This window comes from Pristiophorus japonicus, unplaced genomic scaffold (assembly GCF_044704955.1).
Source record: "Pristiophorus japonicus isolate sPriJap1 unplaced genomic scaffold, sPriJap1.hap1 HAP1_SCAFFOLD_477, whole genome shotgun sequence".
In the NCBI taxonomy this organism is placed as follows: domain Eukaryota; kingdom Metazoa; phylum Chordata; class Chondrichthyes; family Pristiophoridae; genus Pristiophorus; species Pristiophorus japonicus.
Genome location: NW_027254382.1, coordinates 85938 through 101810, shown reverse-complemented (window position 1 = coordinate 101810; position 15873 = coordinate 85938). Strand labels below are relative to the sequence as shown.

The 15873-nt window shown below is 41.0% G+C and overlaps 1 pseudogene; it reads right to left on the bottom strand.

Annotated features, from left to right (window-relative positions):
- Positions 1-138: 138 nt before the first annotated feature.
- On the bottom strand, positions 139-3008 carry LOC139252683 (probable G-protein coupled receptor 139; annotated as a pseudogene).
- Positions 3009-15873: the final 12865 nt, after the last annotated feature.

Genomic DNA, 15873 nt, shown 5'->3' with positions numbered 1-15873 from the left:
TTCAATTTCTCAGACTTGGATGTCGAGATGGGCCATGTTATTGGGGCTGATGGAGCTGGACAAAGCTGGTTCAGAACTGACAGGTCAGGATGGCCCACTGGGTGTGATGTAATGCAGAATTAACACGAAAATACATTTTTATAATTTGATTAATTTTATAATGAGATTCATTGGATATTTCAGCGCATCCATTAACTCCTCTCTGAATTTACTCTGGATCACTGAATAAATACACGTGTTTGTGCAGGAACTCAAAAGCTGAAGACTATTTCCGGTTTCTTGGAGAATACATTTTGGGTCTTTGAAATTGGAACCTGAGAAATAATTATTCTTTGTAATTCGGACATACAAGAAATTTACAACGTACACTGTCCATAATAGGATGAAACTGCCCGAGATGGTAAAGTGTAAAACGATTAATTTTCTCCGGCTCTCCAACTCTGGGTCGCTTTGATTCTCTCCATTGCTGTGGGCCCGGAGCCTTCTGCGGGCTCTGCTCGTCGCTAGAATATGTCTGACGGTCAGAGCATTGAGCAGCAATATCAGGAGAACGGGGAGTCATGGCGTTAAAATTCTGTCAAGCCAGTCATATACTATCCATAGAGGAGAACGATAAAATATTACTTTGATGTTACATAACCATGGGACATTGTCAGTTATGAACATAGGTTCATAAGTGAGATAAGAAGTGATGTTTTTTTAAACAGCCAGGGCACCGACCATGACTATAATCTGAGCCGCACTTTTCTCAGTGCAATATTTTGTTTTCAGTTTCTGGCATCATATGGCCACAAATCGATCGAAGGTGAAAGCGACCGTTAACCAGATGGAACTATCCGTGGCTACATAAATTAGGATAGATGTTATAGTACAGCCTGGAGTAGTGGACAGCAGACTAAATTGAAAATAAATTCCACTGATCCGGTTTAATATCACAGCGGTGATAATGACCAGGAGATCTGCCACTGCCATGGACAGCAGGTACCAAGTGATACATCTGGAAAGACCGCACTTTCCTCGGGACAGGATCACAATTATCACCAAGTTAGCTGCAGGAAATAGACAGAAAAGAAAACAGTAACATTAAGTATCACTCCTCCTTGATGTTTATTTATTTTGATCATATTTCAGCCTCGCGATGGGAATGATTCAGTGACCTGTCGGCAGAGATTGATCTGTTAAGATTTGAATAATGTTTGAGGAAGGGAAGCAGGAACAGCGAAAGTGAAGGAGCGTGGGCGGACTAAAGCAATGAATGAGGAGCAGGACAGTGAGAACAGGCCAAGGAGTTTTAGCTGCAACTTCGTGACTACAACCGTTTATCGTTCACTGATTGCCATCCATTTAATGACTCAGAATATCCCTTCAATAATTGCATGGCTAAAATCACACGTCAATCATGCAATCATTCAATCAGTTCAGAAATTCGATCATATAGACTCATAGATTCATGGAAGCTTACAGCACGGAAGGAGGCCATTTAAGGCCCTCGACCAACAAGAAGCTTTCCAGCTTAATCACACGTTCCAGCTCTAGGTCTGTAATCCTGCAGGTTACGGCACCTATGGTGCATATCCAAGTACTTTTTAAATGTGGTGAGGGGTTCTGCCTCTACCATCCTTTAGGCAGTGAGTTCCAGAACACTCTGCATGAATAAATTCCCCTCAAATCCCCTTTAAAACTTTTAATTATTTTAAATTGATGTATCCTGGTTGTTGATCCCTCTGCTAATGGCAATAGACCCTTTCTATCCACTATATCTAGGCCCGTCATAACTTTATACACATCAATGAAGTTTCCCCTCTGTTCCAAGAAAAACAAATCCAGCCTATCCAATCTGTCCTCGTGGCTAATATTCCCCACTACCGGCAACATGCTCGTAAATCTCCAGTTCAATCATCTCCTTCCTGCAATGCGGTGACCAGAACTGCACACAATACTTCAGCTGTGGCCTAACCAGTGTTTTATACAGTTGACGCATAAGCCCCCCCCCTGCTCTTGAATTTTATGCCGCGGCTAATAAATGCAAGCTTTAATTATGCCTTATTAATCACCTTATCTACCTGTCCTGCTAACTTCAGGGATCTGTGGACATGCACTCCAACGTCTCTTTGTCCCTCGACACTTCTCAGTGAACCATTTAATGTGTATTCCCTTTCCTTGTCAACCTTCCCCAAATGCATTACCTCACAAACCTCTGGATTAATTCAATTTGCCACTGTTCTGCCCACCTGACCCGTTGATAGACATTTTCCTGCTGTCTGCACCTTTATTCTTCATTATCAAGCACACAGTTGATTTTAGTATCGTTTCAACGCAATAGTCAGAAATAGATGCATTTTAAATACCCTTTACACGCATCATTTCTGGACATTTGTCCGTCGACAGCATTTGTGAACCTGTGTTTGATCACCAGAATTAACTGTACTGATAAAAAGTGGCGGGAAATACATATCAAGACACACATTATTGTCGCATCGGTTCACTTCAGATTTTTTCATCAGTCACACGATTCTTACTTTTTAAAAATAAAGACTTTTGGACTTGAACAGAGATTATTAGCTGAAGGCAGTGCGAATATAGATCTGGGACAGGAAGTCACGCTGATGCAAAATAATGTTGTAATAAATTTTGCTTTGGACACCCGGGGAATTTTACAATTCCAATAAAATGTCACACTGAACAGGGATACAGAAGACACATACTCTGACTCAGGGAGATTTGAAATGAGACCAGAAAACCTGGAAGGTCAAGCAACATCTGTGGAGAGAGAAAATGAGTTAATGTATCAGATCAGTGATCTTTCATCAGAACACAATGAACAAAGCGGCTGTGAAGCAAAATCTCGAAACACAAAATGCCAAATCGGGTAAAGATGCAGATCATCAGCAGAAACCGTGATATCCTTAACAACCAATGACTTGCTGTAATACCTTACCTGGAACACCGACAGCAGCGAGAAGCGGATAGTAAATGGCAAGTATTGGACTGTTTCCAGGGGCGTGCATTCTCTGTGAGAAACGAATTGCTGGAGACAGTAGCTCCAATATGAGTTGTGGCTCATTCTAATGATCCCTTAGTTATACCGAATGTTAATCCCTAGTGAGCCAATCAGATTATGCAATTTTATTGTGAGCTACGGTCATTGAAACAAACAAATTAAGGCAGCCATTTTCGAGTTCACCTTTTCTACATTACAATAACTTCCAATGAATATTGCACCATGTGGCAGGGGAAAAAAGACTTCCATATCTTTCTAAGGAAAATATAATGTAAATCTCCATCTGGACATTCGAAGATGGCATAAAACCATACACAGCATAGAGGTCCGAGTTCAATTCCTGGTTTTTTCTTTTGAACTATGGGGCACAGTCTCAGGATAAGGGGAAGCCCATTTAGGATCGAAATGAGGAGGAATTACTTCACTCAGAGGGTTGTGAATCTTTTGAATTCTCAGCCTCATCGGGCTGTGGATCCCGAATCTCTGAATATATTCAAGACTGAGGTAGATAGATTTTTGGAGTCTATGGGGAATCTGGGGATATGAAGATTGTGCAGGAAAGTGGAGTTGAGTTCGATGATCGATCATGAATTTATTGAATGGCAGAGCAGGCTCGAGAGGCATAGGGCCTACTCCTGCTCCTATTTCTAATGGTTTGTTATGTTCCTTAATCAGACCCAAATTATCTCAATGGGAGAAAGCAGTTGTGCAATCTAATGATAACTTTTGTCTCCCATCCTGCAATAAAGCAGTCATAGTGTAGTAGGTGGTGCTATCTTTGGACAGAGCACCCCTTGTTCTGCAGCAAACCGTCATACGGCAGAAGGGGTGCTAAAATTATAAAGCACATCCCTCATCATCCGATAAATTAATAATCGGGATGGTACAACTAGACAGACAAATAAGATGTAAACAGAAACGTGTTTTTTCAATTAAAACATGCAATACTCAAATAAACGGGGTTGAATACAGGAAACAGCTAAAGAAAATGATGGCTGCTATCACATCATCAAACACTAATGGACTAATGGTTTGTAGACAACTGTGGCAGTAATGGGATCAGCATTTTTCTTTACGTGGTGAATCAGAGACTTATCAAAGATTGTATTGGGCCACTGAAGGGTGTTCAAGGGCAGGTTTCAAAGGAATCACTAAGAATGGTGGAAATATTACATTTGTACTTTGCATCAGTCTTCACCCTTGAAAATGATTCTCGAATATTAGAATTTAATTCTACTAGTTTTGTTAGCAGCATTACCAAAGATAAAAACGTTAGGGTAAAAATAATTAAGAACTTGAAAATAGACAGAGCAGCCGCGCTGGATGATATCCACCTGATGGTCCTCTGGGAGATAGGACATGAGCTGTGAGAGCTGCTGGCCTGTATTTATAATAGCTCACTGCTCTCTTGAATGGTTCCTACAGATTGGATGGAGACTAATGCAGACCCCATTTTTGAAATAGGTGACAAGACAGACTCGGGCAACTATAGGCCCATCAGTTTAACATCAGTAATATGTAAGATGCTTGAAGCAAACATAAGGGATTTAAGAATACTTGGATAGGGAGGGACATTTTAGGCATACCAATATGACTTCATAAAAAAGAGGTAGTATCTCACAAATCTAATTGTATTTTTTGAAACAGTTACGAAGGTTGTGGATCAGGGAAGCCCAGTAGACATTGCCCACTCAGATTTCCCAAAACATTTTGAAAAATACCGCACAAAAGGCTTTTGTATAAGATCGGAGCCTCTGGTATACGTTGAAATATATTGAGTTGGATTCAGAACTGGCTGGCAGGAAACAGTCAAAAAGTAATAATTGATGGATTTGAATCTGATTGTAGACTAGTCACCCGTGGTGTCCCGCAGGGGTCAGTGTTGGGTATATTGTGTTTTACTATTTTTAATAATGATCTAGATTTTGGGATTTCGCGCAAAACTTTTAAATTTGCAGATGATACCAAGATCTGAGTGAGATTTTGAATTATAGCAGATGCTCGACTGCTTCAGGCAGATCTTAATGTGCTGGTAGATTATGCTCAAGGCTGGAAAATTATGTACAACTTAGATAAGTGCATATTTATGCATGTAGTTAGGGCAAATGTTCACATTCTTACACCCTCCAGGGAAAGGTATTAAAGTTGGCGCAGATAGAAATGGAATTGCGCATTCTAGTACATACATCCTTAAAGTTACATGAGCAATGCCGGGCAGTGATAGTTACAGCAAATAAGGCATCGGGGTGTATCCAAATGACTTTTGATTATAATAGGACGTATACTGTTATGTCCTTGAACAAGGCCTTAATCAGACCGAGCTTTGAATACTGTGTCCAGTTTTGTCCTCCTCACATGATAGGTGATATTGACACTCTGAAAAGGAGAACAAGAGGGTCACGAGGCTATTTCCAAGTATAAAGCATTTTAATTACCAATATAGGTTGAATGAGTTGGTACTCAATTCCTTAGATCAGCGTAGACTTAGGGGGGATCTGATTGAGGTTTATATAAAAATGAAGGAAATAGAAGGTTTTCCAACCGATAGTTAATTTCAATTAAATAGGTTAGGTTGGACCAGGTATCACACATTTAAGTTGTATAGGACTAGATCTAGGTTAGATGTCAGGAGGTGGATCTTTTCCCAGAAGATAGTAGACCACTGTACAATCTGTCGTTTCATGTAATGAATGCAGACTCACTGAATTCCTCAAGTGAAAGCAGGATTTGTTTCTGGCTGCGGTAGAGATCACATGTTATAGAAGGGAGGTACTGCAGGGAATTCAAGGCCAGAGTAATCAACTGGACTAGTTTCGATCATCTAGATGGATCAGAGAAGAATTTGCCAAATTTCTTCCCCCAAATTGGCCTGGGTTTTTAATCAGACTTTTGCTACTTCCAGGAGATCACATGGTTTCGGGCGGCGTGGGACAGGCTCAATGGACCAGATGGTCTTAACCTTTCCATCATTGCATGTATGCTCGTATCTTTGTTTGTAGAGTGTCCGTTCTCTTGCAGTAAATCTGTCATATGGCAGTGGGCGTTGCTAAATGTATACAGAGCGTCGTTTGTCTTGCGGCAAATCAGTCAGAGGGAGGCAGGGGGCGCAACAATTATTAAAGAACATACTATTACATGCGTTAAAAAATTAAGAAAGCAGTAGGGGGCGCTACAATTATAAACGAATAAAGATATTGAAAAAGAGATAAATTCCTAGATCTAGAGATGGATAGATAGATAGATAGATAGATAGATAGATAGATAGATAGATAGATAGATAGATAGACAGATAGATAGATAGATAGATAGATTGATTGATTGATTGATTGATTGATTGATAGATTGATTGATAGAGTGATAGAAAGAGAGAGGGATAATCTGCCAGCTAGGCAGATAGAAAGATAGACAGACAGCCAAATAGATTGATAGTTACATAGATCGACTGATACATACATAGATAGATAGACAGATATACCGACAGACAGACTGATAGACAGGCTGACAGACTGAATAACAGATAGATAGTTAGACAGATAGACAAAGAGGGCTAGAAGAATCTATAGATATATAGACAGACTGAAAGATAGATATTGATAGGGCACACAGATAGCTCGGTAGATAGGTAAATATCATGTTGAAAGCAACATATTAATGAAAGGAATGTCCTTGAAGAGAAAATGAGCGCTGTTTGCAGTTCGAGTTGTGTGTGTGGAAAAGTTACAATTTCAAAATCAAGTTATGGAAATCTCATTTTGTACTGACATGTAATGCACTGCATGGTGGGACTGGTGACCAGAGTCTGCAATAACATAATGCAGGAGAGGGGCGAGGGTCAGGAGATGGAAACAGCAGGGTGTATTGACACTTGATAAATGTACATTTGGCACACTGTAATTAAAGAATGTAAACAACTTGCTCATCCAGTCTGAATCAGACCGACCTTCATCTCCTTTCCTTGTTGCTGGATGTGATGCTATGTCTCAGGATCAAGTGGACACTATCTCAACAGTCCTTAAAACCGTGGATGTACAATACGAGTCACATCAGAAATTATATTCAAATGAAAATCAGTGAGGCACAATGCAGGGATACATAATACATAAAAAGTCGGAGCAGCAAGAGGCCATTTGGCCCTGCGAGCCTCTCCGCCCTTCAGTAAGGTAATGGCTGATCTTGTACCTCAACTGCACTTTCCAGCACTATCAAGAATCCCTTGATTCACTTATTATCCGACAATCTATCGACATGTGCATTGAATATACTGAACGAGTATGCCTCCACTGCCCTCTTGAGCAGAGAATTCCAAAGAATCACCCCCCTCTGTGAAGACATTTCTTTTCATCTAAGTCCTGGTTTATCCTGAGATAATGAAAGCCTAGTTCTAGACTCTCCTGCCAGATCTTCCCTGCGTCTACCCTGTAAAGCCCTGGATGAATGTTGTAGTTTTTATATGACATTTTATTCTTCGTAACTCTAGAGGATATAGGAGTAGTCTACTCAATCTCTCCTTATAGAGTAATCGATAGATAGATAGATAGATAGATAGATAGATAGATAGATAGATAGATAGATAGATAGATAGATAGATAGATAGATAGATAGAGAGAGAGAGAGAGAGATAGATAGATAGATAGATAGAGAGATAGATAGATAGATAGATAGATAGATAGATAGATAGATAGATAGATAGATAGATAGATAGATAGATAGATAGATAGATAGATAGATAGATAGATAGATAGATAGATAGATAGATAGATAGATAGATAGATAGATAGATAGATAGATAGATAGATAGATAGATAGATAGATAGATAGATAGATAGATAGATTGATAGATAGATAGATAGATATCTACCTGAGCAAGGAGGGACTAAGAGGCACCCGTCACCGTGCAGATATTACCATGAGGGTTTCAGACTGAGACACCAGTCGATGTACTGATATGTCCCTGAGGAAGGAAGTCATATGGATACCAATCAATGTCGAGATCTCCCCCTGAAGGAGAGGGAGTGAGAGAAATCAGTCAATGTACAGATATCTCCCTGTGGAGTGGAACTGAGGGACATCAGTCAATATTCTGATATCTCCATGAAGGAGAGGGACAGAGATAAACCGTCCATTGTACAGATAGCTCCTCAGGACATCAGACAGAGAGACACCCGTCAGTGTCCAGATATCTCTTGAGTATGCAGGTATAGCCATGAGGGATAGGGGAATGAGGACAACAGTCGATATATTGATACCTCCATGCTTGACAGGGATGGAGAGACAGGAGCCAGTGCATAGCTATCTCTCTCAGAGAGAGGAGACTGAGACGCCAGGCACTGCACAGATATCTCTTGTGCGAGCAGGGACTGAGGGACACCAGCCAGTCTATAGAAATCTCCCTGAGTTGGGAAGGGACTGAGAGATACCAGCAGTGTACAAACATTTCTTGAGTGAAAGAGACTGGGAGACACCAGTCAATGTAAATATGTTTTCCTGCGAGAGAGGTGGGGGTCATCGAGACATCTGTAAATATACAGTTAACATCGGGAGGGAGAGGGACTTAGATATTAGTCAGTGCACAGATATATCGCTTTCTCACGTATAGGATGACATTATTTTCAGTATTTCAATAACTTTAATCATATCCGTCCATTTACAGGATGCAATTTCCTCCTTGATGTGTGAAATTATGCATGCTGGAACCTCAGGGATCTCTTGTATCTACTGGTTTCCAAAGATTTCAGAGAGGAACATCATAGAATCACAAAAGTTTACAGCACGGAAGGAGGCCTTTTCCTCCCATCGTGACTATGCCGGTCAATCAGAGGCAAACCAGCCAAATCCCACTTCCCATCCTTGGTCCGTAACCCTGCAGGTTACGATACTTCAACTGCACATTCAAGTACTTTGTAAATGTGGTGAGGGTTACGCCCTATTCCACACTTTCAGCCAGTGAGTTCCAGACCTCCGAAACGCTCTGCATTAAGAAATTCCCCTCAACTGCCCTCTAAACCTTCTACCAATTACTTTAAATTTATGCCCGCTGTAAGTCGACCCTTCTGCTATGGGAAATAGACCATTTCTATCTATTCTATCTTGGCCCCTCATAATTGAATACACCTCAATCAGTTCTCCGCTCAGCCTCGTCTGTTCCTAGGAAAACAAATTTAGCCAATCCAATCTGTACTCACAGCTAATATTCTCCACTGCTACCAATATCCTCCTAAATCGCCTCTATACCCTCTCGAGTGCAATCACGTCCTTCCTGTAATGTGGTGACCAGAACTGCACTCACTACTACAGCTGTGGCCTAACCAGTATTTTATACAGTTCAAACATAAACCACCTTTCTTGTATGCTTTGCTTTGCCAAATAAAGGCAAGCATTCCGTAAGCCTTCTTAACCAGCTTATCTACCTGGTCTATTACCTTCAGGGATCTGTGGACATGCACTTTGGACATCCAAAGTCTCTTTGTTCATCTACACTTCTCAGTTTCCAACCATTTAAAGTGTATTTCCGTTCCTTGATAGCCATCCTCAAATGCATTACCTCACAGTTCTCTGGATTCAATACAAATTTACACTATTCTGCCCCCCTGACCAGTTGATTGATATCTTCCTGCATTACGCAACTTCCCTCTTCATTACCAACCATATAGCCAGTTTTAGTATCATCTGCAAACTTCTCAATCATACCCCCATATTCAAGTCTAGATCATTGATGTATATCACAAAACGTTGAGATCTAGTACTGAGCCCTGTGGAACCCCACTGGAAAGATCCTTCCAGCCACAAAAACACCCATCAACCGTTACCCATTGCTTCCTGCCTCTGAGCCAATTTTTGGTCCAACTTGCCACTTTGCCCTGTATCGCAAGAGTTTTTACTTTTGTGATCAGTTTGCCATGTGAGACCTTATCAAAAGCCTAGCGAAAATCCATATTCACTACTTCATATGTTTGGCTCTCATCGACCCACCTGGTTAATTTCTCAAAAAGGAGGTAACTTCAACCAGTCAAACCCAGTGAGATCGGATTAACATGGTGGAGAAGCAACTGATAACTTCAACAACAAATAACCTTACATTGCAGTATCAACTGTTTTTGGAGAATATATCTTTAATTTACCCCATATTTTGATCGGTTGCTCTTTATTATTTGCCACAACATCAAATGGTTAGTTTTGAGAGTTGGAACGCAAGTCAACAGATCAGGGTCGGAGATCAACTCATCCAATCAGACTGGGCCCTCGATGGACAACGCCTATGACGAAGTAGCACAGAACAAAACCATCGTCCTTCCCTGTTTCCTTGTATTAGTGCTTGTATCGGGCATTACCGGGACCTCAAGTGCACTGTGGAACATCGTACGAATGAAAAAGGTCTCACAAGCAAGTGATGTCCTCCTTCTGGATTTAATGATCACCGACTTCTTGATTATCCTGGTCTCTATACTTTCTCTTATTCAATTTATCCTTGGAAGCAGATTATGGAGTAATTCCGTGATGTCAGTGCCCTCTTGCGTCTAATCAATCTTTATGGCAACGCACTTTTCATGACCTGCATTGCTATTACATAGAAACATAGAAAATAGGTGCAAAAGTAGGTCATTCGGCCCTTCGAGCCTGCACCACCATTCAATATGATCATGGCTGATCATGCAACTTCATTACCCCATTCCTGCTTTCTCTCCATACCCCTTGATCCCTTTAGCTGCAAGTGCCTCATCTAAGTCCCTTTTGAATATGTCTAACCAACTGGCCTCAACAACTTTCTGTGGTAGAGAATTCCACAGGTTCACATTTCTCTGAGTGAAGACGTTTCTCCTCATCTCGGTCCTAATTGGCTTACCCCTTATCCTTAGACTCATGGTGCTGGACTTCCACAAGATCTGGACCATACTTCTTGCATCTAACCTGTCCAATACCATCAGAATTTAGCATGTTTCTATGAGATCCCCTCTCATTCTTCTAAATTCCAGTGAATATATGCCTAGTCGATCCAGTCTTTCTTCATATGTCAGTTCTGCCATCCCGCGAATCTGTCTTTTGAACCGTCGCTGCACTCCCTCAATAGCAAGAATGTCCTTCCTCAGGTAAGGAGATCAAAACTCTACATAAATATCAAGGTGTGGCCTCACCAAGGCCCTGTACAACTTCAGTAAGACCTCACTGCTCCTATATTCTATAACTTTCGCTATGAAGGCCAACATGCCATTCACCGCTTGCTGAACCTTCATGCCAACTTTCAATAACTGATGTGCCATGACACCCAGGTGTCGTTGCACCTCCATTTTTCTTATTTGTCACCATTCAGATAATATTTTGCTTCCCTGTTTTTGTCACCAAAGTGGATAACCTCACATTTGTCTATATTATACTGCATCTGCCATGCATTTGCCCACTCACCTAACCTGTCCAAGTCACCCTGCAGCCTGTTACCATCCTCCTCACAGTTCACACTGCCATCCAACTTAGTGTCATCTGCAAACTTGGAAATATTATTTTCAATTCCTTCGTCTAAATCATTAATGTATATCGTAACTAGCTGAGGTCCCAGCACTGAACCTTGAGGTACCCCACTCGTCACTGTCTGCAATTCTGAAAAGGAACCGTTTATTCCTACTCTTTGCTTCCTGACTGCCAATCAATTCTCTATCTACGTTACCCCCAATACCATGTGCTTTAATTTTTACACACTAATCTCTGATGTGGGACCTGGCCAAAAACCGTTTGAAAGTCCAAATACACCACAACCACTGGTTCCCCCTTGTCCACGCTACTGGTTACATCCTAAAAAACTTCTAGACGATTTGGCAAACCTGATTTCCCTTTCATTAATCCATGCTGACTTGGACCGATCCTGTCACTGCTTTCCAAATGCGCTGCTATTACATCTTCAACGATGGATTTCAACATTTTTCCCACTACCGATGTCAGGCTAACCGGTCTATAATTCCCTGTATTCTCTCTCCCACCTTTTTTAAAACGTGGGGTTACATTAGCTATCCTCCAATCCATCGGAACTGATCTAGAATCTATAGAATGTTGGAAAATGAACACCAATTCATCCATTATTTCTAGGGCAACTTCCTTAAATACTCAGGGATGCAGAATATCAGTCCCTGGTGTTTTATCGGCCGTCAATCCCATCAATTTCCCTAACACCTGATTCTGACTGCAAGGGAACTATATTTGTCCTAACTAATTTTTTTCTCTTTACATATCTATCGAAGCTTTGCAGTCAGTTTTCATGTTCTCGGCAAGCTTCCTCTCATAATGTAGTTGCCCCCTCCTAATTAAATCCTTTGTCCTCCTCTGCTGAATTCTAAATTTCTCCCAGTGCTCAGGTTTGCTGCTTTTCTGGCTAGTTTATATGCCTCTTCCTTGGATTTAACACAATCCCTAATTTCACTTGATAGCTACGGTTGAGCCAATTTCCCCGTTTTATTTATATGCCAGACAGGGATGTGTAATTATTGAATTTCATCCATGTGATCTTTAAAAGTCTGCAATTGCCTATCCACTGTCAACCCTTTAAATATCATTCGCCAGTCTATCCTAGCCAATCCACGTTTCATTCCATCGAAATTAACATTCTTTAATTTCAGGACTTTATTCTCTGAATTAACTGTGTCACTCTCCATCTTAATGAAGAATTATATCACATTAAGGTCACTCTTCCCCAAGTGGCCTCGTAGAACAAGATTGCTAATTAATCCTCTCTCATTACACAATCTAGGATGGCCAGCTCTCTGGTTGGTTCCTCGACATATTGGTCTAGAAAACCATCCCTTATACACTCCAGGAAATCCTCCTCCACCATATTGCTACCAGTTTGGTTAGCCCAATCCATATGTAAATTAAAGTCACCCATGCTAACTGCTGTACCTTTATTGCACGCATCCCTAATTTCCAGTTTGATGCCACCCCAACCTCACTATGACTGTTTGGTGGTCCGTACACAAATTCCACTAGCGTTTTCTGCCCTTTGGTGTTCCGCAGCTCTACCCATACAGATTCCGCTTCATCCAAGCTAATGTCCTTCTTTACTATTGCTTTAATCTCCTCTTTAACCAGCAACGCTACCCCATCTCCTTGACCAATATATTTTTTTGTCCACCACATTAGGTCTCATGTCTGGTGAAGGCCTTGATGCTACCTCATTCTAGTCTATGCAATTTGGGTGGCAGTGTTGGCCCTGAGCCTGATAGCCTTTTCATAATGAGAATTAGCAGATAATGTTTCATGCAAATATATGCAATTATCGTGGCAAATTTTCATGCAATTTTTTTAAATTAAATTATTTCCGATCCTGATGTTGTTGATCTGCTATACCCTAAACGCAAAAGTAATGATAGAAGTGGGAGCTGAGAAGGAATCTATAGAGCTGATGAAGAAGAAAGTGCTGAAGTACATTCGTGTAATTTTGGTGCTTCTTTTCTGCTTTGACCCTTATCACATTCTTGAACTGTATTTTGATTGTATTTTGAGATTAAGGATTTGCTAGATCCAGCGAATCCATTCCCAGTTTTTTTACAGGGGCAATAGTAAATTTTACAACTGGACCCTCCCTTCATTCATTGCCTTCCTCAATCCCTTGCTGTACATTTTCAGGTCGCAGAGCTTTGAATGGCGATCGCGCTGCTGCACTGTGTAACATGCTCGAAACAGTAACCCACACGCTCACATCAGCAGGGTCTGAGTTAGAGTGTAAGAACTCACCATCTGCTTTTCCACATTAAGTACGGAGAGAATGTGCTGAAGACACGGACATCAGGAGCAACAGTGTTTGTCCAGTTGTTGCGACTGAGCAAATAGGCTACAAATTATAGCAGATTGAACTTGCCTGAAGTGAAATCATTCCAAACTTAGCTTATGTGTCCATCAAGAACGAATGATTACATTTATCTATCAATGTTACGTACTCATAAATTTGTTTTCTGTTGATTTATCTTACCGCGTATCACTATAAGTACCGTTTAACCATATGCATATCTATCCAACCATCCATCAATTTCCATCTTTCTATGTATGTTGCTGTTGATGCATCGATTAATATCTCTATCACAGAATCCTTCTACCATTATCTACATATTTATGTATCTCCATAATCTATCTATCTCTCTATCTAACTTTATTTATATGTTGCTATCTAAATCTGTTTATCTCTCCATCTATCTGTCTCCATCACTCCTTCTATCGATCTGTCTCTATCGAATATTATTGGCCTGAATTTGCGGTCAGAGCTTTCCCATGGTCGAATGCCTCTGAACGACAAGAAAATACGAACCTAACTGATGGTCACGGAAGTTCGAACACTGGTGCTCCTGGGCCTCTACAGGTACGCATGCATAAACGTCCACATATCCCAGGGGTGCACGCGTTTAGCATGTGACCCTGGGACCATTTGGGCCAGGCCGACCAAACAAAAGGTGAATCCCAGTTATGTTCATGGAGATTCTACTAACTTTTGGAATCAACAAAAGCATAAATAGGAATGTGCCTGTTGGACATGGCCAGAAAAAGCAGCAAACCTGAGGACTGGGAGAAATTTAAAATTCAGCAGAGGAGGACAAAGGGTCAATTTCGGACCGTGGAATATAGATTATGAGAGGAAGCTTTCTGGGAACATAAAAACTGACTGCAAAAGCTTCTATAGATATGAAAAGAGGAAAAGATTAGTGAAGACAAACGTAGGCCTCTTTCAATCAGAATCAAGTGAATTTATAATGGGAAACAAAGAAATGGCAGACAAATTGAACAAATACTTTTGTTCTGTCTTCACTGAGGAAGACACAAATAACGTTTCAGAAATACTAGTTCCTCCTTCTCGATGGTCTATCGAGAAGGAGGAACTGAAGGAAATTCTTATTGGACAGGAAATTATGTAAGGGAAATTGACGGGATTGAAGGCCGATAAATTCCCAGGGCCTGATAGTCTGCATCCCACGAGTACTTACAGAAGTGACCCTAGAAATAATGGCTGCGTCGATGATAATTTTCCAACAGTCTATCGACTCTGGATTAGTTCCTATGGACTGGAGGGTAGTTAATGTAACACCACTGTTTAAAAAAGGAGGGAGAGAGAAAAGGGGAAATTATAGACCAATTAGCCTGACATAAGTACTGGGGGAAATGTTGGAATCAATTGTTAAAGATGAATTAGCGGCATTTGGAAATCAGTGAAAGGAGCGCTCCAAGTCTGCATGCATTTAGGAAAGGGAAATCATGCTTGAAGAATCTTTTACAATTTTTTTGAGGACGCAACTAGTGGAGTGGACAAGGGAGAACCAGTGGATGTGATGTATTTGGACATTCAAAAGGCTTCTGACAAGGTACCACACAAGAGATTGGTGTGCAAAGTAAAGCACATGGTATTGGGGGCAATGTATTGACGTGGATAGAGAAATGGTTAGCAGACAGGAAGCAGAGAGTCGGGTTAAACGTGTCCTTTTCAGAATTGCAGGCAGTGACAAGTGGGGTGCCACAGGGGTCAGTGCTGGGATCCCAGATATTTACAATATACATCAATGATTTAGATGCAGGAATTGAGAGTAATATCTCCAAGCTTGCAGATGACACTTAGCTGGGTAGTGGTGTGACCTGTGAGGAGGATGCTAAGAGACTGCAGGATGACTCGGACAGGTTAGGTGAGTAAGCAAATGCATCACAGATGCAGTATAATGTGGATAAATGTGTGGTTATCCAATTTGGTGGCAAAAACGTGAAGCCAGAATATTATCTGAATGGTGGCAGATTATGTAAAGGAGAGGTGCAACAAGACCTGCGTGTCATGGTACATAAGTCATTGAAGCTTGAAATGCAGGTGCAGCAAGTGGTGAAGAAGGCAAATGGCATTTGGGCGTTCACAGCTAGGGGTT